Below are 22,385 nucleotides of genomic sequence, written 5' to 3' on the forward strand. Positions count from 1 at the left end.
TTGACAATGTCAAAGGCTGCAGAAAGGTGAAGGAGAATAAGAAGACAAGACTCCCCAGAATCCAGTATCCGCAGTGCGTCATTAATCACTTGCAGCAAGGCTGTTTCAGTGCTGCAGTTTTGAATGAAGCCGGACTGGAAATTTTCAAGAAGATCATTGCCCTTGATATGACGAGAGAGTTGTTTCGATACACATCTTTCTGTGATTTTCGCTAGAAAAGGTAGGTTGGTGATGGGGCGGATGTTGTTGAGGTTGTTCGCATCAGCAGTGGGTGTTTTTAAACAGAGGGGTGACATGCCCAGTTTAGAATGGGTCTATTTTTGGATAAGTCGAGGAGGGTTCTGAAGTGCGTCACTTTTCCAAGGAAGATGTGCTTGTGATACTTGGATCTTGCTGAACGAAGCGTGGCCAAATTATTGGTGGGGGGGGCTTGTCTCCATTGTTTCTCCAGGAATCTTAGGTACTTCCTTTCTTCATAGAGGGGTTTGTTGAGCCAAGGTGCTGAGGGAGTGGGCCTTTTCTTTTTGCTTTGGAGAGGCGCAACATTATTGATTTCGACTGCAAGGACTGTGAGGCATTGGGAGGTGAGTTTGTTAACATCTAGGTTCGGATCTACCCTTGGAAGTGATAGCAAAGCTGATTCACAGAAGGTACTGAGGTCAATATTTTTAGTATGTGGGGTAAGAGGGGAGCAAATGTGCACCGGGTTATGTGCCTGTTTAAGAAAGGGAGAGAAAACTAACAAACTAATGACTAGAGACACTTTTTGATTGTGCTAATCTATTATGATATTTTATTTTTATGACATCTTTTTTTATGGAAATTATTTTTCTTAGTTCATTATAATTGTAATTTACTACATATAAAAATTACAATACATGTACACACAGTGAGATAATAAACAGTTGAATCAATTATTATAAAAAAATACAGAAGTGCATTCCTTTTTCAACGCGTTTCGGCGTAAGCCTTCTTCAGGAAGTCTGTATTCATGCACCAATGTCTTAAACTTCTAGCGGATGAAGCATGATCGGATTCTGAACTCTGATGTATAATCTGTGGATCGGTCCACCAACTGGCTTATGGATGCCGGGTATGTATTCTGGTGATGGTCTTTGGATTCGCAGTTGTTAAAATCTCCTAGGTTCGCAGATAACGTTAATAAATGTCGTGGTATTCACTCCACTCGAAAATACTGTATAGGAGTGTATGGTCTCACCAATCAGAGGGCGCCAGTTTTACAGGGAAAAGATGTAGACCATCATGATTGGACTGGCGGAACCGGCTGATGGTCGCACGGGCTGCGGACGGAATTTTAGGAGTATCGATGGAGTCCCCACTGGAATCATGATGGTCTACATCTTTTCCCTGTAAAACTGGCGCCCTCTGATTGGTGAGACCATTGGTGCATGAATACAGACTTCCTGAAGAAGGCTTACGCCGAAACGCGTTGAAAAAGGAATGCACTTCTGTATTTTTTTATAATAATTGATTCAACTGTTTATTATCTCACTGTGTGTACATGTATTGTCATTTTTATATGTAGTAAATTACAATTATAATGAACTAAGAAAAATAATTTCCATAAAAAAAGATGTCATAAAAATAAAATATCATAATAGATTAGCACAATCAAAAAGTGTCTCTAGTCATTAGTTTGTTCGTTTTCTCTCCCTTTCTTAAACAGGCACATAACCCGGTGCACATTTGCTCCCCTCTTACCCCACATGCTGTTTCCTTGCCAGGGTTCATCCTATTAGGCAGGGGCCCCATTCTTCCTAAGTCAATATTTTTAGTGTCATGGAACCAGGAGGTAGCCCTCTTAGCTTGGCCGAGAGTTATACAGTGTTATAGAGTGTGATAGGTAAAGAGAGAATGGGATGAGGAACTGGTCAGACCAGTCAACATAAATAGGGGTAGCGATAGTAAGCATGCCTGTTTTTGAAATAACAAGGCCCAGGATTTATCCCTTAGAGTGTGTTGTTTCTGTGCAGTGTTGGATAAGATCGTTTCCAGAGAGGAAGGTGGCCAGCCTACCAGCAGAGGGATCCTCCAGCGAGCCCCAGTGGAGATTGAAGTCACCCACGAAGATCTGATTGTCATTTTGCGAGTATTGGTCGCTAATGAAGTCAGTGAGTTCCTCCATAAACGAGGGGCAGCTACAAGGTGGGCGGTAAATGGCATGGAATCTGAGGGATGAGTGGTGGTGCAATTGAAGTTAAAGGGATAGGCATTCAAAAGTGCGGAAAGAGCTGTTAGGAAAAGCCTTGAGTTGAAGGGAGTTTCTAAAGATGACTGCAACACCTCCCCCAATTTTGTCATTTCAAAATATAGAATAGCCTGTGGGTACTAGGAGATCAAACATAGAGTGAGAGGTATAGTTGAACCAGGTCTCTGTGAGCATGTCAATATTGTGAAGTATGATGGCAGGGGTGGGGAATTCATATCTCCCGACGCCCGAGACATCTAGATTTTCTACAAGGGCAAGAGGTTTTAATTTCTGTTTTGTCTGAAGGACAAGTAGAAAGTCCTAAAGTAATTTGATACACAGCTGTTGAACTCTGTTGTTCACACCCAGTTAATATGTCGCTCAGAGCAGTTTATTAGCACTGAAAGGACGAATGCAAAAGCTGGGGGTTGTACTTTCACTTTCCCCTGAGCAGAAGAACATGATGGAGCGAAGGTCAAAGTTGCAGCTACCTCTGACCCCATCATGTACATCCACAGCAGTATCAGGCTCACGTGTGGCTTGTGGGCCCCCTCCTGGTCCTTTCATTTACTTTGTGCCTGAGACAAATATCGAGCTTCTGCAGCTCCAGAACACCCGCAGCACTGGCATGTAAGAGACTGCCTTTTCTGCCTCTTGGCCCCCGCTCTGACTTGAACTTGTGATCCCTGCCTTTCATTCTGTGCTTCACCCTTTGGCCTCTTAAGGCCCCAAGATTCCCCACATCCTCACCTCCAGGAACTACTGTAAATCACCTTGTTTTCCCTTCTCATGAAGCTCGTGCCCCCCCTCCCCTTTGTATTTCCTATACACCTTATGTTTTACCCGGTGCCTATACCTGCTAACCCCCCTCCGCCGCCATCTCTGACAGCCCTGACCCCCTTCTCTTGGCCTCTCATATCTTACACGTACATTACATCTCCTTACTTTCCCCATGGGGCTTTCAAGCAGGCCTCAGGCCCACACCTATTTCTGTATGTGCACTTCGTCTCACTTTTTGCCTTCTCCAGGGTGCACCGTAAACACACAGTTGTAGCAGCTACTGCAGCTGTGAGGTACTTGATAGGCGTCTTTCATCTGCAGGTTCACAGACAAAGGCTAATTAATGTGAAAGGGTGGGTGAGTGGGTTAAAGGGTGGATGGATAGATGCAAGGATTGATGTAAGAATGGGTGAGTGAAGGATAGAAGGATTAACACAAGGGTAAATGAATGGATGGGGTGAACGAGGATGGCTGAATGAAATGGTGGATTGACGGCTCAAAGAGAAGATGGATGGGTGGGTGGGTGGATGGAGGATAGGTGGATAGGTGGGTGGATGGAGGATAGGTGGATTGGTGTGTGGATGGATGGATAAGTGGGTGGATTGAGGATAAGTGGATAGGTGGGCGGGTGGACGATAGGTGGATAGGTGAGTGGATGGATGGATAAGTGGGTGGCTCGGTGGAAAGGTTGCTGGATGGATAAGCGGATGGATGGATAGATTGATGCGTGGATAGTGGAGTGAAAAGGCTGATGAGTGAAAGGGTAGATGGAGGGGGTTGAAAGGGTGGATGGATGAGCAAAAGGACAGATTGATGGTGGGATGGCTGAAAGGGAGGCTGGATATATGAGTTGAAAGGAGGATGGATGGGGTGAAAGGATGGATGGATGGATGAGTGAAAGAATGGAAGGAAGATGAGTGCAACTGTGGATGGATATCTGAGTTAAAAAGAGGATGATGGGGTTAAAGCGTGGATGTATGAGTGAAAGGATGGATGGAGGGAGGGATGAATGAATGGAAGGAGGAATGGATGAGTTTGATGGATAGATTTGGAGATGGAAGGATAGGGTTGGAGAAGGGTGTCACGAACACCCCCATTGTAGCAGCTACAGTGGGGGTGCAGCGCTTAATGTGCCTCTTCGGTCTCCAACTAGTGGAGAAGTGTGGCTCAATGGTTAGAGGAGGCATACCCGGAAGCTGAGGTCAGACCCGGGACCAGGGTTCAATTCCCGACGCGGCAGGGTCTGAGCCCAAGTGTCCACGGACTCGATAATTCTCACTTCGGTGCCTACTTGAATCACGGGGTCACACTCTGCAACTCTGGGCAATAGCTTGCTTAATCTCCACTACGGCCCCCCGCGGCGGGATGCCTGGCTTTCACCTTGGGGATGCCCAGTACGGGTTATCTCACAGGGAAAAGCCAGGACGGGTTCCCAATGCAAGCGCCGGGACACCCCGTTGGGGTAGCCGTGGGCTATATAAGATACACAAAAAAAAAAAACAAAAAAAAACTCAGTAGACAAAGGCTGATAAGTAATGTGAAAGAGCAGGTGATTGAGTGAAAGGATTGAGGGATGTGTGGGTGAAAGGGTGGTTGGATGGATGAATAAATGAATGGAGTGAAAGGATAGGTTCAAGGATTGATGAGTGATAGGTATGGTGGATGGACGACTGATGTGATGAAGGAAAGAGTGGATGCATGGGTTATAGGGAGGATGGATTAGTGAGAGAAAAGATGGATGAGTGGAAGGATGGATGGGTGGGCGGAAGGATGGATAAATGGATGCATGAATAAAACGGAGGGTGGATTGAAGGATTGAAAGGGTGGTGGATGGGTGAGAAAAAGGATGGGTGGGTGGCTGCAATAGATGGATGTATAGGTTTGGAGATGGTTGGGTAGGTTTAGATATGGGTGGGCGGATGGTTGGATGGAAAAACAATGGTGAAAGGCTATTGGATGAAAGAATGAATGGATGACAATGTAAAGGTAAAATGGTAGATATCAGTGGGCGAATGAAAAGATGAATGGGTAGATGCTTGGATGGGAAAGACAAGAGTTTTTCTAGAGAGGGTTGCAATGGCTTTCTTCACTTGCTTGGTAGCATGAGAACTTTGGTTCAAAGTGGGGTGTATTTTAATTTTCTGCTCACGCACTTGGCCTGCACTATGCTCCTTACTCTATCTCGGCTTATCAGGTGAGCGTGGTGCTGTTTGCCAGCACGTTCTTCCTAGACAGCCAACTGTTTTTGTTCTCAAAAAGCCCACATTGCCACAGTAGTTCCTGGAACTGAACAAAACAACTTTTTGTGCAGATATGCTTCTTGTAAAAGAGCAGAATGCTGTTACACACAGTGAAGTCAGCCGATAGATAGAGATAGCATTTTAATTAAAACAAAAGTTCTTGGTTAAAGCTCAATTGTTAAAGAAAGCCACAAAAGTGAACAATGATGGATGTCCTTGCATTAATGCAGATTTACATCTTTCATGAATTCACATGAATTTCCTTAAGTAGGCCAGGAAATCATACTCTAGGAAATATTTGTGAATTGCACTTTCACATGAGCTATGAATGTGTAGTTTTGCCACTGCGAAAATCTGTTGAATGTTTACAAGTTCACTTTTCTTCGAACCACATTTTTCCCAGCCCTCAAAGAAATGTTACTACTGTCAGGAGTACATTTCCAACCCTTCTCAGTATTGGAAAGGATTAAAGAGAGCTGATGAAAGCCCTCAAAATAAGCGTGTTAGAAGGTTTGCATAGACTCGAAAGAGCATTCTAACCCTGTAAATATTGCTTACTGCTACCTCCAAACCCAGCATGTAGACTTGCAGAAAGGATGCAAAATAAGGGATTTGCTAGTATTCAAATCCGTCTATACTATGAGCCTGACATAACCAGAGTGGCAATTGCCAAAGCTCTTTTATGACGAGACTGCTGCCATTATTTGACGGTGCACTATATGGCACTAAAGGGACAAGTGGGTTTTGTTAAAGGACAAGCAGATTTAAGAAGCTACTTGTCCCATGGATAACTAGATATTTTATTAAATTCCACACCCCTGTGATGGTGTCGGAAATTTCAAGTTTTTGTTTTATTGCAGATCTGCAGTTGTGGAGCAGATAGCGCAGCTCTGTCGAGACTGTTTTGGTGACGGGGGCACTTGGGCTATGAGGGGTGATAGGGATGTTGTGCTTATACGAGGATGTCAAAACTGGTGCAACTCCTGGATAGGAGTTGTCCCCATGTGCGCAGCGTAAAAAAAAACGAGGGTTTGATTGAATCTTGATTAAAGGGGATAAAAAGAGTCGCAATGAATTGTAGATCAATTTAATGAACAGTCTTATATTTATGACTCCAATTAATGAGACCTCATTGCATCATCATGATGTATATGTGAAAATCTTCAAGGTGTTCAAAATCATATTCATTTCAGTCTTATAAATCATCCCAATGCATTTCGGGCATGGCATCTGCCCTTCGTCAGGGGAGCATTCTGAAAATGGAGGTAACATGTAAAACGGGTCTTAGTAGAGAGAATCGCACATAGTCTCAAATAAAGCTTGAAGAGTTTGGGGTTGATGGTGGGCTTGCAAGAAACTCAATTGTTGAAGTGTAAGCCAGTGGTGAACAACAATAAAGGGTGCTAGTGGTGAGCTGCAATGAAGGGTGCCATACGATATACAACGATGACCGCGGATGTGACAAAATATGAGGTGTTGTGAACGGGTGTCAAGTGTTAAAAGATTTGAAAACATAATGCCCAACGTGAAATTCAGTGTTAGTGAACAATAGTGTGCCGATAGTACCCGGCTTGAAATTCAGAATCAGTGAACTGTAGTGTACCGTTGGTGATTTAAACAAAAGAAAGGTGACATGCATGCGAACAGTAGTTTGGTGGAGTGGTAAGACAAAGTTGGTGAAGGTGAAAACATGCGGGACAAGGTACGCGGTACATGAACAAGAAGTAAAAAGTCTCACATGTAAGCGAAAAGTGAACGCTGTTTACGCTGCAGAAAAACGATAAAATCACGATGGAAACCCGTTAATAAGTAAAAATAAACAATACGTTCAAGATTCTAGTAGCGAGTCCTCACAAGGAGGTACTTACTGAATGGAGGTTGCAAAGTTAACCAATGCTCAACAGGGAAACCGGGCCAGACCAACGTGAACAGCGTGTAAGGAACTGAGCCGATAGACAGAGGAAGCTTTATCAAACGCAGACGCCGGAGTGGGTGTAGACATAAAGAGCGGACAAGTGATACGCGAGGGTGCTGAGGGAGAGGTTCTGACAGAGGAGATGGTCGGAATAGTGTAGATTGTACGCGGTGGTTGAGAGCAATGACTTTACCCTTGTTTCTTTCCTTTATAATAGTCATTTGTTTTACTTCTTCTGTCTACATAGATACATATTTCTTCTCTATCCTTTTCCGAGCTTGCTTTCAAGTAGCCAGCGTGCAGGGTTTGATTACCTACCACTTGTATTAAATACTTTACCAGCAGTCAGGTGACTGACTGCTTCTCGTGCAGTTCCTGGGACAAGCACTCAACTTTGTAAAACGTGGTTTTATGCTCGCTCTTCCTATCAATTGTGCTTTACATTCACAGGTACCAAGTAATTGCCCTGCTTTTTTTGTTGTTGCAGTTTTTTAACACCTTGGCTACTAATGGTTTTCCCCTCCTCTGCTGATCCTCATCGAACCCCATTGTTCATGACGAGCTCAGCTCGTCATAAGCACAGCTCCACTGTGGCTCATGACGAGCTGAGCTCGTCAGGAGCATGGAAGGGGATATAGAGCGAATTCAACCTGAAGGTATCAGTGCACTTTACACGAGCACCAGCTGCGTTACAGATTACATTACGTAATTTGAAAGGGGGAGAGAGAAGCAACACTCCTCAGAAGTTTGCAACACGTCTAATGAGAGAATCACAAAACTTCAGTAGAAAATCGGTACCCTGAGATTTTCAGTACCTACACTTTTATAATTAAATTTTAACAACCTCCTGCCACGAGGATGGCTAAGGACCCACCATTTTAGCAGCTAAAGCGGAGGCTGCCACTGTACCTGGTAAGCTGTGTCTATGTAAATCATACATTTTTATTATTTAGGGCTTCTTCTGTTTGCGTGTGCATATCCAAACTCCAATAACATTTCAAGGAAAATCTCAATAAGTGGAAGGGATGAGGGCTGACAAATAATTCGATTTACTTGAACAGAGAAAGAAAAACTGAATAGAGAAGCCAATAGAGCATGGGTCCTCACAAACATTTCCCAGGGGGGCCACAAAGTACTTATTTTGGGTATCTAGAGGGCCGCACTAATGCCAGCAATGCGAAGGCTGGGAAGATGAAAGGTGGACATAGGGGGACGCTAAGCAGATTCATGGTGTGGATAACAAACCAAGCATTCATGTGACTTCTGTCTGCCACTGATGCTCTATTCTCACGCACTAAGAATTCAATCCAAGGATTAACTTCTAGTGTAAAACGTGAGAGGTAAAGAGATACTCATCTGGTGGCAGAATTGCAAAATGTGAATCCAGAAAACCTAACATCTATCCTGGCTTCCCCACTTGATGAAATTGTGTGATCCTAGGCAAGTGGTTAATTTCACTTTGCCTCCTATTTCTTTATTACCACATATGAGAGCCCCTTAAAGTATATGAGTTCAGGATGTGTGCTGTACAAAACCTTCTCTTGTGTTTTATTTAATAAACTATGATGTGGCACCAGTTCTATAACAACCAAGGCTACACACAAGGTGCAGCTGACAAATGGCTTGCCTCTTGATTCACTAATGGTATTGTTTTCAGAATTGGGGCGGCATAAATATTTCCAAGATCAGGTTTGAAAACTATCACTGCTAATAAATGCCTCTCAATGCAGTAATGGAATCTGATCTACTAAGGTAAAACGATCATGCATATTAATAACTTACACTTTTTTGAAGTTTGCAGAGAGTTTATCATGTTTTGTGAGTAGTAATACATGACAGTGCTGAGGCGGATTGGGGGCCTGGGTTAAGAGCACGGAGGAACACACCATGGTAGCGGTGGGTTGAGGGGGAACCAGGGTTCCTGGCATTGGGCATGGTCAAGGCACGAATAGGTGTAGACGGGCTTGCCTTTGGTCAACGGTGGGCCAGCTGTTCGTCCGTGCTACAGCCGCCATTAAATAGGAGTGCTAAGTACTGTGGTCGGCAGACCAGTGAAAAGACTTCCAGTGTAGATGGATAATGGGAAATCCAGTTATGTAACTTCCTGTGCCGATGGATGATGGGAAATCCAGTGATGTCGCTTTCTGTGCAGCTGGAAGATGGGAAATGAAATCCTCTAGCTTGGCCTCTTCTCTGAAATACGGTTTTGGCTGCAAACCAGTGATGTCACTTCTTGTGCAGTTGGATGATAGGAAATCCAGTGATGTCACTCCCTGTGCAGATGGAAGATGGAATAATAGGTATTTTCTGCCAGCAGTGATTGGTTCATTGCACAGAACTGAAGCAGTGTTGAGTGCATAATGAGTGTTTTAGACAATGTTACAGTAAGGTGCCTGTGTAGCCGAGGCACTCTTTGCTGTGCTTAAGTCAAGGATCAGTAGAACCACAGTTTCTGGGACATTGTTGAAATCCTATCAGGTTACGGCTAGTCCCCTTGGGTGGTAGTGAAGCTTGAAACAAGTTCAAATTTGGCCCCTTGGGTAGTGCTTTGACCTGGGATTAGACAGTACACTATGCACCCAGGAAGATTATATTTTGTATACTTTGATCAGTGCCGATCCCATAACCATATAACTTTATTTCGATCACAGTGGATCATAAAAGTATAAACAAACAATACAACCACAGTACACATATACATAAAAATACAATCATAGATATCAATAGATAAAACATGTCTGTTAAAAAACACAGTATAAAAAGACACAAATTCATGACACAAACCACTATCTAAAAATGTAAAGGGACTAAAATCACAAATAAAATCCACAGCATAAAAATATCCCATCAAAGTACCTCACAAACGTCAAGTAATTCTTATGAAGGATCAGTAGCAGACTGTAGGAGTTTGGCATGCTTAATCCAAAATGCCTATAAAAACATAGCCACACAAAAAACTACAATCTAACTGGTGTCGCTTTGCAGTATTCTGAACGTTTCCTGGAGCTCCCTACAACCCAGGTTCTTACACAGTGGAACGATTAATTTTGCACGTATATGTTTATAAAAAAACAGAACATGGATAAGCGATTCAGAACGCCCTTCACAACCTACATCGAATCACCATATAGACCTTTTTCCTGTTGCTATCTACAGGTAAAGGATTTTAAAGGTAGAGTGCTATACCTTAGTTGAACATAAAGTTTCCTTACCAGTGGTGGGATAATTTCATCAGTTGTACTTTCGTGGACTGCCTTGGTTTCTGGTCAATGAAAGACACAGATAGAGAGCCCTTGCATTGTCTAACATTATCAATTGCCACAGTTTCTCAAAATAGTCCCTTTATACTGGCTTTGCCAATCAAGTACATACACTCTGGTGAGGTCCAATATTCATCCAATTTCAATCTTTGAAGTAGGGCTTTAATCGCAAGAGCCATGGTATTTTCTGTGCCTACTGTGGGATGCAAAGATCTTTAATACCATTACAATAGGACTCGAGGGTTAAGTGTTGTCCATAGCCTATGCCAATAGGTCAGCATTCTCCATTCAATCTTGTGCGCAATAAATAAGGCCAGTGTTGTCTACAAGCTGTATATGCAGTGCTACAAGCGTGTGTAAAAATTAGAAAATTAACAGTTATCTAGTAATACGTAAAGGCATATGTCTGATGACCCTGAACCATAGCTCTTCCAGGAGCACTAATCCTGCAGGTGCATCAGGCATTCTTTACAGCCATGTCGAGCCACTAGTGCTAGGAAGCACCCTTTGGAGTCCTGATCTGTGTCATGTGACTCCAATGAAAGAGCCAAGCAGCAGTGTCTCTTGGTCAGTGGGGTCACTTCCTCTTTCTTCACAAAAAGAATGATGGCCACCGTGTCACCAATGTCCTGTCGGTTTCGAAGCATTTCAGTGACTCCTAGTACAGTAGTTTCAGTAGAAAATCCTGCTCTGAAACCCGATTGTGTTTTCCCCGGCTACAGGCTCCAGGAAGTGACTCAAAGAAGATAAAAATGCTGAGCGAGAGCCTGGGGGGCGGTAGAGCAGAACACCTCTAAAGGAGCTGGAATAAGGAGTGACGAATGTAAAGTTCATAGCTTCACAAGTATTGGTGGTTATAGGCTCCATTCGCAAAGTGAAGGTGTTGCGGTATATTATCGCTATGCCACCGCCTTTTTTTAGCGGTCTGTCAAGTCTGATATTGGTAAAGCCCTCCGGCGTGGCCGAGGTGAAATCGGGGTCAGAAGCCTGGTCACCCCAGGTTTCAGAGAGGAATAAAATATCCAAGTTCCAACTTTCAATACAGTTGGCAATTTCGTACCTGTGCTTGGGGAGGGATCTAACATTTAAAAGTGCAACTTTGACGATTTTAGTAGACTTATTGCGAGATGAGTTGGCGGAGCCTGGTGCGTGAGGGTTATCCATGATTTGGAAGGGGCAGTACGGGCAGGAGTGAGGAGAGTAATTTAAAAGACACAGGTCTGTAGGGGTACAAGTGGTATTGGTAATGTTGAGCGATTTGAGAAAGGCAGCGTCATAATGGATTTCTAAGGGATAAGGGCAAGAAGTGTGCGTGCCAGGGGGACTGGCCCTAGGCCCGGATCCGGCACAGACGGGCTCGCCTTTGGCAAGCCTTCGGCGCGCCCGCTGCGCCTCCGGGAAGGGGGTGTCATTTTATGCTGGGGAGGGTGGGAGGGCCGAGCAAGTAGTCTGCTCGCCCTCTGACTCACCCTAGATGGCGGCGAAAATGACTGTATCCGATGCAGCGCCTAGTCGGCTGCTGTTGGCCCCAAGTTGCCCTGCAGGCGTGCGCAAGAGTGTTGAGGTGGGTAAGTAAGTGCCCAGGGAGTGAATTTAAAATACAAAATACGAAATACAATTTTTAAAATATTCGCTAAACACAGTGTTCCCGGCTTCCGCCTCAGGAACCTAGTTCTCGATATGGGTTCTGGGGCCTCGGTCGGATTCTCAGGTACCTTTTCCTTATTTTTTTCACATAAATTCAGAGCATACTTTCCCTGAATTCAGATATGGATCCTTACAAGGATGGTGTCTGTATCCAAGGTAAATCATAAATCCCAGCACTTGTGTAGCTCCTGCATACAGATGCACCCGTAAGCCTTCTATTAGAGGGAGACCAAACCTATGGTGACATCCATAAAGAGAATGTCCAGATTCCTTTCACTTGCAGTTCACACAATAGGAGTGCAAACTGTAACTGTTAGAAATTGGATTTTAGGTTGATGGTTTGTGAACCCTTCTCAAGAAATAACCACACGGTGGACGTTAAAAAGTCACTAAATTAACCTGTGTTTAACCCTCTGGTAGCTTGGCACAAAAGCAGTCAGGCTTAACTTAGAGGTAATGTGTAAAGTATTTATAGATCACTCAGCGAGTAATATAGTTAAAACACAGCACAAGAAAAATCCAATTGGTAGAACCGGAGTTATGAAGTTTTACGGTTTTTAGTAAAAACTAGTGCCTTAAAGTTCAATGCACCAACTGTGGACATCTAGTTCCACGGGCCTGGGGCAAAGTTGTCAGGTATGGCTGACCGCAATGGAGCTTGGGTTGGGCTCTGACTCGGCTTACCTGTGGCCTAAGGAGACATTTTAATTAAAATTTCTGAGAAGTTAAAAGTTCAGCTGGGCAAGCCAGCTAGTGGTCTCTTCAGAGGTGTCGTTGTCCGGGAGCCACTGGATGAAATGGTGGTGAGGATTTCTACATTCAGACTTTGTCACTTTTTTCAAAGTCAAAAATATCCAGCGGATGGAAGCTTCAGGCAGTAGCCAACTAGGGCTCCATGAGGCCGGATACCCCTTCTGCGAGGAGCTGCTGAACAGGATTTGCTGCTGGCTAGATGATCATAGTGGGAGCAGGAAGGTCCCTTTCTCTTCTTGGTTGTTAAGGCACTATTTGGCTGAAAATGGTCTGAGTCCCAAGTTTTGATTTTTGGCTGGGCTCAACACTTCGAAATGCCCAGTACTGGATGGGCACCACTTAGAGGTTAGGGCTCACTTTAAGCAGAGTCCAGGTGAAGGGTTCAAGTTGTTGGAGCTTTTCATGTCCCTGTAGCTTAGAACAGGAAGTCAAATATCCCTGGAAATCATTGGTAGTCCTGGGTTCTAGCAACAAGGCTGTACTCTAAGGGTTCAAGGAAGTCTTTAACCAGCCGGTAGTCCTCTGGGAGCAGCATGCCAGTCCTCTGAAGTACAAAGCAGGCCTTAAGCAGCATGGCAATGCTCTGAGGTGCAGCACAGGCCTTCTGAGTGTCCTCTGCAGGCTTAGGAGTGGATTTCAGAGAACTGTTTGCAGTGGTCCTCGTGGCAGCTTTGAAGTGGAAGGAACTTCTGGTTTTCCCACACAGATGGTTCTCGAATTTCCTTCCTCCCAGCCCAAGCTCAAAGGGGTCTGGAGTGACAAAAGGCTAGTGTGAAGTTCCTTGTGAGTGGGCTGAGGCAACTCCTTTGAAATGTAAGTTGGGCTGGGAACAGCTTCGCCTCACACATCCTGGTAGGATTGCCCATCATGCCAACACCTGGTACCCTTTTGTTTCACTGTCCGAGAGGAATACACAAAAGCCACCTGCTATGCTAATCGCAGTCCAGTGACCCCGGACACAGCCTGAAGGCACCAAATGGTTTGGACACAAAATACAAACTTTCTTGAAGTGCATTTTGAGAACTGTGATTTAAAATCTGGCTTTACTTTTAAAGAATATTTTAAATTACAATTCCTCAGAGACCAACCACAACATTTCTACATGTTCCCAAACAAACTTATTAATTGTAACAAGGTAGCTCAGTGTTCTAATATGGGAGAGGTAGGCCTCACAGCAGAAAAAAATGAATTTCGTTTTTCACCACCAGGAGAACTTAAAAGTACATGTAAATACAACGCACACTGCAATATTGGCTGTTTGTAGCCTATCCTAGGGGTGACTTATATGTATTGTAAAGCGAGGTTTAGGCTTGGAAAAGGGTTAATTTTCTAGGTCAAATTGGTTGTTTTAAACTACACACTGGCTGCAATGGCTGGCCTGAGACACGCTTTAAAGGGCTACTTAATTGGGTGACACAATAAGTGCTGCAGGTCCACTAGTAGCATTTTAATCACAGGAACATGTTATCTTTAGAAGGAAGGGACTTATAAGTAAATTAAATATGCCAATTGGGTGTAGGCCATTTGTGCCATGTTTTAAGAAGTGAGCACAAACACTTTCGCAATGGTTAGCATTAGTATTGTATTGTATTGTAATTGCTATTATATAGCGCTTACTACCCCTGACGAGGTGTTGTGGCGCTTTTTCGAAGAGTAGCACGCTACTCCCAGACCCATAGAGGATTAGTATTGAATTAGTATAGTGAAACATGCAAGTTCATTTTAAGTGGTGGATAGGTTAGTAATTTATTTGGATTTGGAATGATAGCAGAAGGAAAGAGGAGGACAAAGGTTTGTATTTATATAGCGCTTGTTGACGCACACTATTCAGAAAGCCTATAAAGGATTCGTAGTGAATTAATATGGTGAAATATGAAGTAATTTCAGTGGTGGATATTAGTCAGTTACTTGGAGTGAGAAGACAGATTTGCATTCAAATAGCACTTGTTACCCCTGATGGTTGTTGAAGCGCTTTTCTGGCGAGTAGCACGCCACTCCGGAACCCATAAAGGATTAGTGTTGAAAATTAGTATAGTATAAATATGAAGTAATTTGAGTAGTGGATATGTTATTCAGTTATTTGGGTAGTATATTAGTATAGTTGAATATGGAATTTGAGAAGTGAACATGTTAGTCTGTTAATTTTGATTGAAAAGGATAGTGGAGGGATAAAAGAGTGAAGGATTTTATTTTTAAGGTCTAAGCAGTAGGAGGAGGCTTTTGGATGAGTATAAAGGCGTTTTGGAGGGGAGGAGTGAGAGGGAAGAGTTTAGAAAGGTTTGTTTTAGGGGAACAGTATCGTAAAAAGATGATGCAAGGAGGGGTAGAGTAGGAGAGAGTCTGGAAAGGGTTATTTTGGCGATCATAGTAGTGGGATGGGGTTTGGGATAAATGAGAGAGTTGATGTAGAGGGTGTATTGATAGATGTAAAGGATGAGAGATAGGGTAGTGCATTGGTAGGAGTAGTAGAAAAGTTTGAGATGAGTCAGAAGGTTGGGCTAAAAGATATATTGAGCAAAGTATAGGCTGAGAAATAGGGTAGTGCATTGGAAATGCTAAATTAGAAGAAAGTGATAAATAAACAGATCCATAAGTACATTGAAAGTATATAGATAAATAAAGGAGGTAAGTATATGTAGATTAAAGATATTGATAGAGGCACAGGATGGGAATAGGGTAGTGCATGGGATATGCTTTGTCAGGAGAAAAGTAACAGCCACACAGATCCAAGTACATGGAAGGTACATAGATGCACAATGGAAGTATGTACATGTAGACCAACGATGATTTTTATTTATTTATTATTATTTTTGTCTTAACAGCATAATATTATTTTACATGTTCATACAAAGTAATACACAAAGATAGGTACATATCTATAGTGAAAACAAATGCTTAGTTACAGAGGGATATGCTGTAAATGTGTTTGCGTATGGTGCTTATGTGGGGAAGAGCCAAATCTTGAGTAGTTTTCTGAAGATAAGGTGGTTGTCAGTGGACCTTATGTTGGGGGGTAAAGAGTTCCATAGTTTGGCTGCTTGAACAGAGAAGGATGTGCCACCCATGGTTTTTTTCTTGTATGGTAGGATTTTGAGGCGAGATGCTCCTTTACAGCGGAGGTTCCTTTGTTAAATGTGTTTGGTGATTTTATTCCTGATGAAGAGTGGTCCTATTCCATGTATTGCTTTGTGGGTGATACAAAGCAGCTTGAACGTGGATCTTCTGGCAACCGGTAACCAATGCAGGGCTTTCAAGGCAGGGGAGATGTGGTCTCACGGTTTGATATGCAAGAGTAGTCTGGGAGCCGAGTTCTGAATCCATTATAGTCTTTTCATGGTTGTTAAAGGTGATCCGTGGTAGAGGCTATTGGCGTAATCGAGTTTGGACAGAACAAGGGAGACGGTAGGTTGGACCTTGTGTGGAAATCCCAATGAGGGAAAATTAGTCACAGCGTTTTTATAGTAGTAAAGCTTGATCTTGCTCGTTTATCCACTTGGGCTTTCATCGACAGCTTGGAGTCCATGGTCATTCCGAGGTTTCTTAATTCCTTCGATATTTTAGGCAGTGATCCCTGTTCATCAGGCCATGCGGCAAGCCGTTTGTAATGTTTCCAATCGCCACACGTGAGTATTTCAGTTTTTGAAGCATTCAATTTGAGATGGCTCCAAGTCATCCATCTTTATTTCAGAGTGTCATGGTCAACCCTGTCAAAGGCAGCTGAGAGGTCCAAGAGATGTAGCGCATCTACCCCAGTGCGGTCAACTGTATTCTTTAGGTCATCCCAGATGGCAAGGAGGGCAGATTCAGTGCCTCTGCCCAGACGGAATCCTGTTTGGAAGTCTGACAGTATGTCATTCTCTTCAATGAATTGTGACATCTGGGTGAACACTGCTCTTTCTATAAGTTTGCCCAGGAAAGGTCCATTTGTAATGGGTTTGTAGTTATCAGGTTTTAGCGTGTCCAAGTTTTTTTTTTTCCAGTAAAGGGCATATGTATGACTTTGTGAGTTCTTCTGGAAATATTCCAGTAGTTAAGGAATCGTTGATGATTCTTCTTACTGGAGTGGCAGCAGAGGTTGTTAAAAGAATTGTCTTGAAAGTTTGTGGCAGACAGGGGTCAGAAGGGCTGACGGCAGGCCTGCTTGCTTTGACCAGGTCCATAAAATCATTGTGTGAGATATGTTGAAAGGAACAGAGAGGTTTGATTAGAACATTCTTGGATTGTTGTTTTGTACAAGGGTTAGTGCTGGTGCTTTGTTTCTATTTTAAGTACGAGTCCAACGTGTCTGCTTTATTTGTGTAATGATTTGCCAGTTTGTCTGTGAAATCTTGAGTAACAGGATGCGTTCCTTCTAGGCAATTGGTTTGCGAAATTCTTTGCATTTTATAGAATTCTTTATTTGCACATTTAGCGTTTTGAATCGAAATTTGCCTAGCTTACGTAACGTTAAGTTTCAATTCTATTAAGGACACGGAGGCGAGGATTATGCTATATCTTCCTTCGCTTTATTAACATAAAGAAACCACAGCAGCTCAGGAAAAGATATAATAAGAACAAAAGATGCTTTAAACATAAAGCATTGACGTAATGTTCAACAAAAATCAACAACAACTCCCAAGAGTCTCTTTGCTTATAATAATAGTCCATAGTCCTTTGTCTCTGTCCATCATCACTATATAACCGGACTTCCCATCATCTTCCTCCTCTTTCTTCGCGCAGATCACGCTTAAGCCTCATTGGTCCTGTTTAGCACCGTCGTTGCCTGCCAAAAAAGGAACAGCATCAGCGAGGTGGCCCAGGAAATGCGACAACAAGGCGAGGAGCATTCAGTGAACAACACAGTACCGACAACGTAAAGGAAAACGCTTTACTTACTGCCATATGGGTGGGTAGAGACACCACTGTAGTCCGGGTGGGATAATCCTCGCCTCCGTGTCCTTAATAGAATTGAAACTTACCGTTACGTAAGCTAGGCAAATTTCGATTCTATGTCAGGACCGGAGGCTTCAGATTATGCTAGTTTAAAGCTTACTTACCACCAACTGAGCCAAATCCACCACCGGCTTAAAGTAAAACCTCTTGAAGGTGGAATCCGAGGACCAGTCCGCTGCTCGCATAAGGTCCTCCAGACGAGCACCCACCGAGAATGCCTTAGAGGCCATGGCCCCCCTGGCGGAGTGTGCTCCAAAGAGAGAAGTATTGATGCCCGCTTCTTGCATGACCCATCGCACCCACCGAGCAATAGTGGGGGAGGAGACAGCTTTGTGTGGCTTCCGCAGAGCAATCAACAACTGACGCTCGCCCGGAGGGCGCAGATCCAAAGTCAGGTCCTCATATGCTTTGAGGCATTGCACGACACACAACTTAGGAGTGTCAGTAAAGGCTGGATAAGAGATGGAACGCGACGACGTCTTAGTGCGTCGGCCCACCGTAAAAGTAACCCCATCCGGGGAAAAAATGCGTGCAGAAACATCCAGCGCGCGCACGTCCGAGACGCGCCTACAAGAGACCAGACATAACAACATGGCTAATTTCGCCGAGAGCTCCTTAAGAGACAGATAAGAATTCGCTGGCCACGACAGGAACAGATTCAGAACCAAATTGACGTCCCAAAGGACGGAGTACCTGGGTTCCGGCGGCAGTGCGAGGCGAACCGCTCGCAGAAGCCGGCACACAAAAGGGTGTTCCCCTACCGGATGGCCATCGATGTTATCATGGCCCGCAGATATCGCCGACCGGATAGCATTGATCGTCCTATACGCTAAACCCTTGTCGGCCAAATGAGCCAGGAAATTCAGCACGGGAACAAGGCCGGCGACCATGGGATCCAAATCCCTTCGTAAACACCAACGCATCCACTTAAGCCAAGCGGATCTGTAACGCTTCGTCGTACTATCGGCCCATGCTTTGGAGAGCAAGTGCGCAGCTGACCCCGAAAGGCCCGGGAGCGTCCAGCGTCTCCTGAGAGCCTCCACGCCACGAGGCGGAGAGTGTTCTGCATGACGAGAGGGTGAGGTTCCTGATCCGGGCTCGTCAGGAGCAGAGGAAACAGGGGGAGTAGGATTGGAAAATCCCAAGAAAGTTCCAGAAGAACCGGAAACCATACTTGAGACCTCCACAGCGGTGTGACCAACACCAGTTCCGCACCCTGGCGGCGTATTTGAGCCGCCGTTCGCATGATCATGGAGAACGGGGGAAACGCAAACGGCTGTTCCCGACTCCAATCCTGCAAGAACGCGTCCGTGGCCTCCGCCAGAGGGTCCGGCCTCCAGCTGTAGAACCGCGGCAGCTGGTGGTCGAGACGGGACGCGAAGAGGTCCACCGAGAAGGGGCCCCAAAGGGAGTGTAGCCACCGGAAGACTCCCGGATCCAGTTTCCACTGGCTGGCATCCCTGAGATGTCGAGAGTGCCAATCCGCTACCTGATTGCGCTGGCCTGGCAGATACTCCGCCATCACCGCAATGTGACGAGACAGGCAATAATCCCAGAAGTCCTTCGCTAAGTCCGCCAAGGCGCGGGACCGAGGACCTCCTAGGTGGTTCACATACCGGACCGCCGAAATATTGTCCATCCGCAGCAGGACACAGGCCTTGACCGAATCCTTGGTCCAACAGCGAACAGCGAAGGAGCCCGCTAGGAGCTCCAAACAATTGATATGCAATTGTTGTTCTTCTGACGACCAGGCGCCGCCGGTGGAAAAATCCCCGCACCGGGCGCCCCAGCCCGACCTGCTGGCGTCGGACTCTATGATCAAGTCCGGAGCCGACCCGAAGATCGCTCGCCCATTCCATGCCTCCATGTGAGACAGCCACCATGACATCTCCTCCTTCACTTCGTCCGTGAGGGGGACCCACTGATCGTAACACATCCCACGGCGCAAATGCTGCGCCTTCAGGCGCTGAAGAGCCCTGTAGTGCAGCGGGCCTGGGAAAATCGCCTGGATGGAGGACGATAGAAGACCCACCACCTTGGCGACATGGCGCAGTGACGTACGGTCCCTCGCGATCGTCTGCCGAAGCAGGTGACGTATCTTTGCGACCTTCCGACCCGGCAGGCTCAAGACCACCTGTACCGAGTCCACCACGAAACCTAAAAAGGTGATCTGCTGAGTGGGAACCAAAACCGACTTGGAGCCGTTGATGACAAACCCCAGTCTCTGAAGCAGGCCGACAGCTTGGCGCAGCTGTCCTGCCAGCACCTCTGGGCACTGCCCCATGAGGAGGATGTCGTCTAAGTATACCAGCATACGGACCCCCTGACTTCTGAGAAACTCCACTACCGGGTGGAGGACCTTCGTGAAGCACCACGGGGCCGAAGAAAGACCGAACGGCAGGGCGGGGAACACCTTGCCGTCCCACAGGAATTGTAGGAAACGACGATGAGGGGGGTGGATGGGAACGACCAAGTAGGCATCCTTGAGATCCAGTCGCACCATCCAATCCCGAGGGAGGAGCACGTCCCGAAGGAGGTGGATCCCCTCCATCTTGAAGTGACGGTAGACCAACCACCCATTGAACTCCTTGAGATTGATCACAGGCCTCTTGCCCCCATCTGTCTTGTCTACCAAGAAGACGTTGCTGAGGAACCCATGTGGGTGGCGCGTTGATAGACGGATGGCTCCCTTGCGCAGCAAGTCTGAGACCTCCTCGTCTATCAATCGCGCGTCGGAGTCTGAAAAAACCATCGGGCGCGGGGGCCTCGCCTGAGTTGGATGGTCGTAAAACTCTATATGGAAACCTCTCACAGTTTGCAAAACCCAAGCGTCGGCAGTGAGCAATTCCCACTCCCCGTAAAAGCTTGCCAGCCGCCCCCCAATCGGAACATGATCCAAGCAAAGTACACTTACCGGGGGCATTTCCTTGTCCGGAGTTCTTCTTGAACCCTCTGCCACCATAGCGCTGTCCCCTCGTGGGGTAGAAGTTGGTGTAGTTGGCCGAGGTCTGGTACTGACCTCTTCCGGAGCCTTGTCCACGGTTGTTGGTCTGCTGACCACGGCCGATCGCGCGGCCCCTGCCGCGACCGGCCCCTCCAGAAAAACGCTGGTGGAACACCCTCTTGATGCTGGACTGGGCCTTGTCCAGCGACGTGAACGTATTCACGAACTTTCCCAGCTCGCGGATGAAAGGCTCACCGAAAAGGCCACCCTGGGCCACGGCACCTGCCTCCGACGAGGCCAGGTCCCCCAGCTTCGGATCCAGCTTGATAAGGAGCGAACGCCGCCTCTCCGTGGATAGGGCACAGTTGGCGTTGCCCAAAAATACGATCACCCTCTGGGCCCAGTTGGAGAGCACCTCTGGTGAAATGGCGGTGCCATTCGCTCGGGCCTCCTCCGCCATATCAAGGATCTTCGTGGCGGGCCCGACCGCATCCAACAGCTTGTCCTGGCAGGCCCGCCAGGACCGGTCGATCCCCTTCCTGGGGTCCTTCATGAATTTCGCCAGGAAGGTGGCCATCTTGGGGTCCAATTCTGGTGTCATGGCCACTTTCCCTTCCAGAGTAGGCCGAGGGCATTCCCCGCGCAGGCAACCCCTCGCCTCCTTTTCCAGGGGCTTGCGCAGCCTGCCCGCGACAAACTTCGCCACCGTCTCCCCCGGGGCCCAGGCCGCGGATCGGGGGTGGACGATCTCGTCCGGGTCCAGCATGCCCGACTCGTCACGGGCATCTCCTTCGCTGAAGGTGTCGGGAGCCAAGAGCGGGTCGACTCCCCGTCGTCATCCGTGTCCGGGGAGTCGTAGATCGGGGAGGCGGGCGCCGTAGACACGTCGCCCGAAGTGCCAGGGTCCACCAAGGGCGCCGGAGGCACCGCCGTCGCCTTGGCCAGGAAGGCGTCACGAAGTCGCTCGAAAGCGCCCTTGTCCACGCCTTGGGCCTCCGATGAAGGTCCCTCACCACGGGGTCTCTTCGGAGCGGGTGGCAACCCGCCGGACGTCCCCGGGAGTTCGGGGGACGGAGGCACCTGCGCCGCTGCCAGCTTCGCACACTCCTCCACGATGCGGGCAGAAAGGCGGTCCTCCATGGGCCCTACCACCTCCGTCACGCAACGATAGATGGAGTTGTCCACCGCCTGATAAAACTCATCATCCTGCAGATAGGGGCAGGCCTCCTCATCGTACTCCCCTTCCATCTCGGAACCAAGGGGCAAATGCGGGGCACCCAAGAGGGCGGCAACCGAGAAAGTTCTCGAATGTGGGCAGGCCCAGCGGCTGCGATCACGTTTTTGGGCCAGCTGACGTGGCAGGTGGGCTGCACCAACCCCCAAGCGCGCAGACCCTCCTCGCCGGGACCGGGTCTACGTACCCCTCAAGCGCGCTAGGCCACACACGGAAAAGAGGTGCACAGATCTCGCCCGAGGGCGATTCACGCGGTCAGAACCGCTATACAGACCCCAGAGGGCGTCAAAATCGGTAAAGTACAGACCCGGATCACCAGGTGTCAGAGGGGTACGCGAGGGTCGGCCCCTGCGCAAGCAGACCCCACGGCGTGGCTCCTCGCACTGCGGAGGAGCGCCGGAGGGTCGGCGAGACGACAGGCCGCTCCCTTGCGGTCTATGTACACACCGCACACAAGTGGGAATAAAGTCG

General features: G+C 46.7%; 1 protein-coding gene across 4 annotated transcripts in view; it reads left to right on the forward strand.

The window, feature by feature from the left end:
• The window catches only part of ASB3 (ankyrin repeat and SOCS box containing 3), a 404,583-nt gene that overhangs the window by 3,253 nt on the left and 378,945 nt on the right, over positions 1 to 22,385 (forward strand). Inside the window, exon 1 of one of the 4 annotated variants that reach the window (XM_086927740.1) lies at positions 2,024 to 2,128. The exons of 2 other annotated variants lie outside the window; for them this stretch is intronic. The gene's annotated coding sequence lies outside the window, so the exon portion shown is untranslated. Of the gene's footprint in view, positions 1 to 2,023; positions 2,167 to 22,385 lie in introns of those variants that run through there. One more of the 4 variants, XM_086927739.1, reaches the window with a different exon arrangement.

This window comes from Lissotriton vulgaris, chromosome 6 (assembly GCF_964263255.1).
Source record: "Lissotriton vulgaris chromosome 6, aLisVul1.2, whole genome shotgun sequence".
Lineage (NCBI taxonomy): Eukaryota > Metazoa > Chordata > Amphibia > Caudata > Salamandridae > Lissotriton > Lissotriton vulgaris.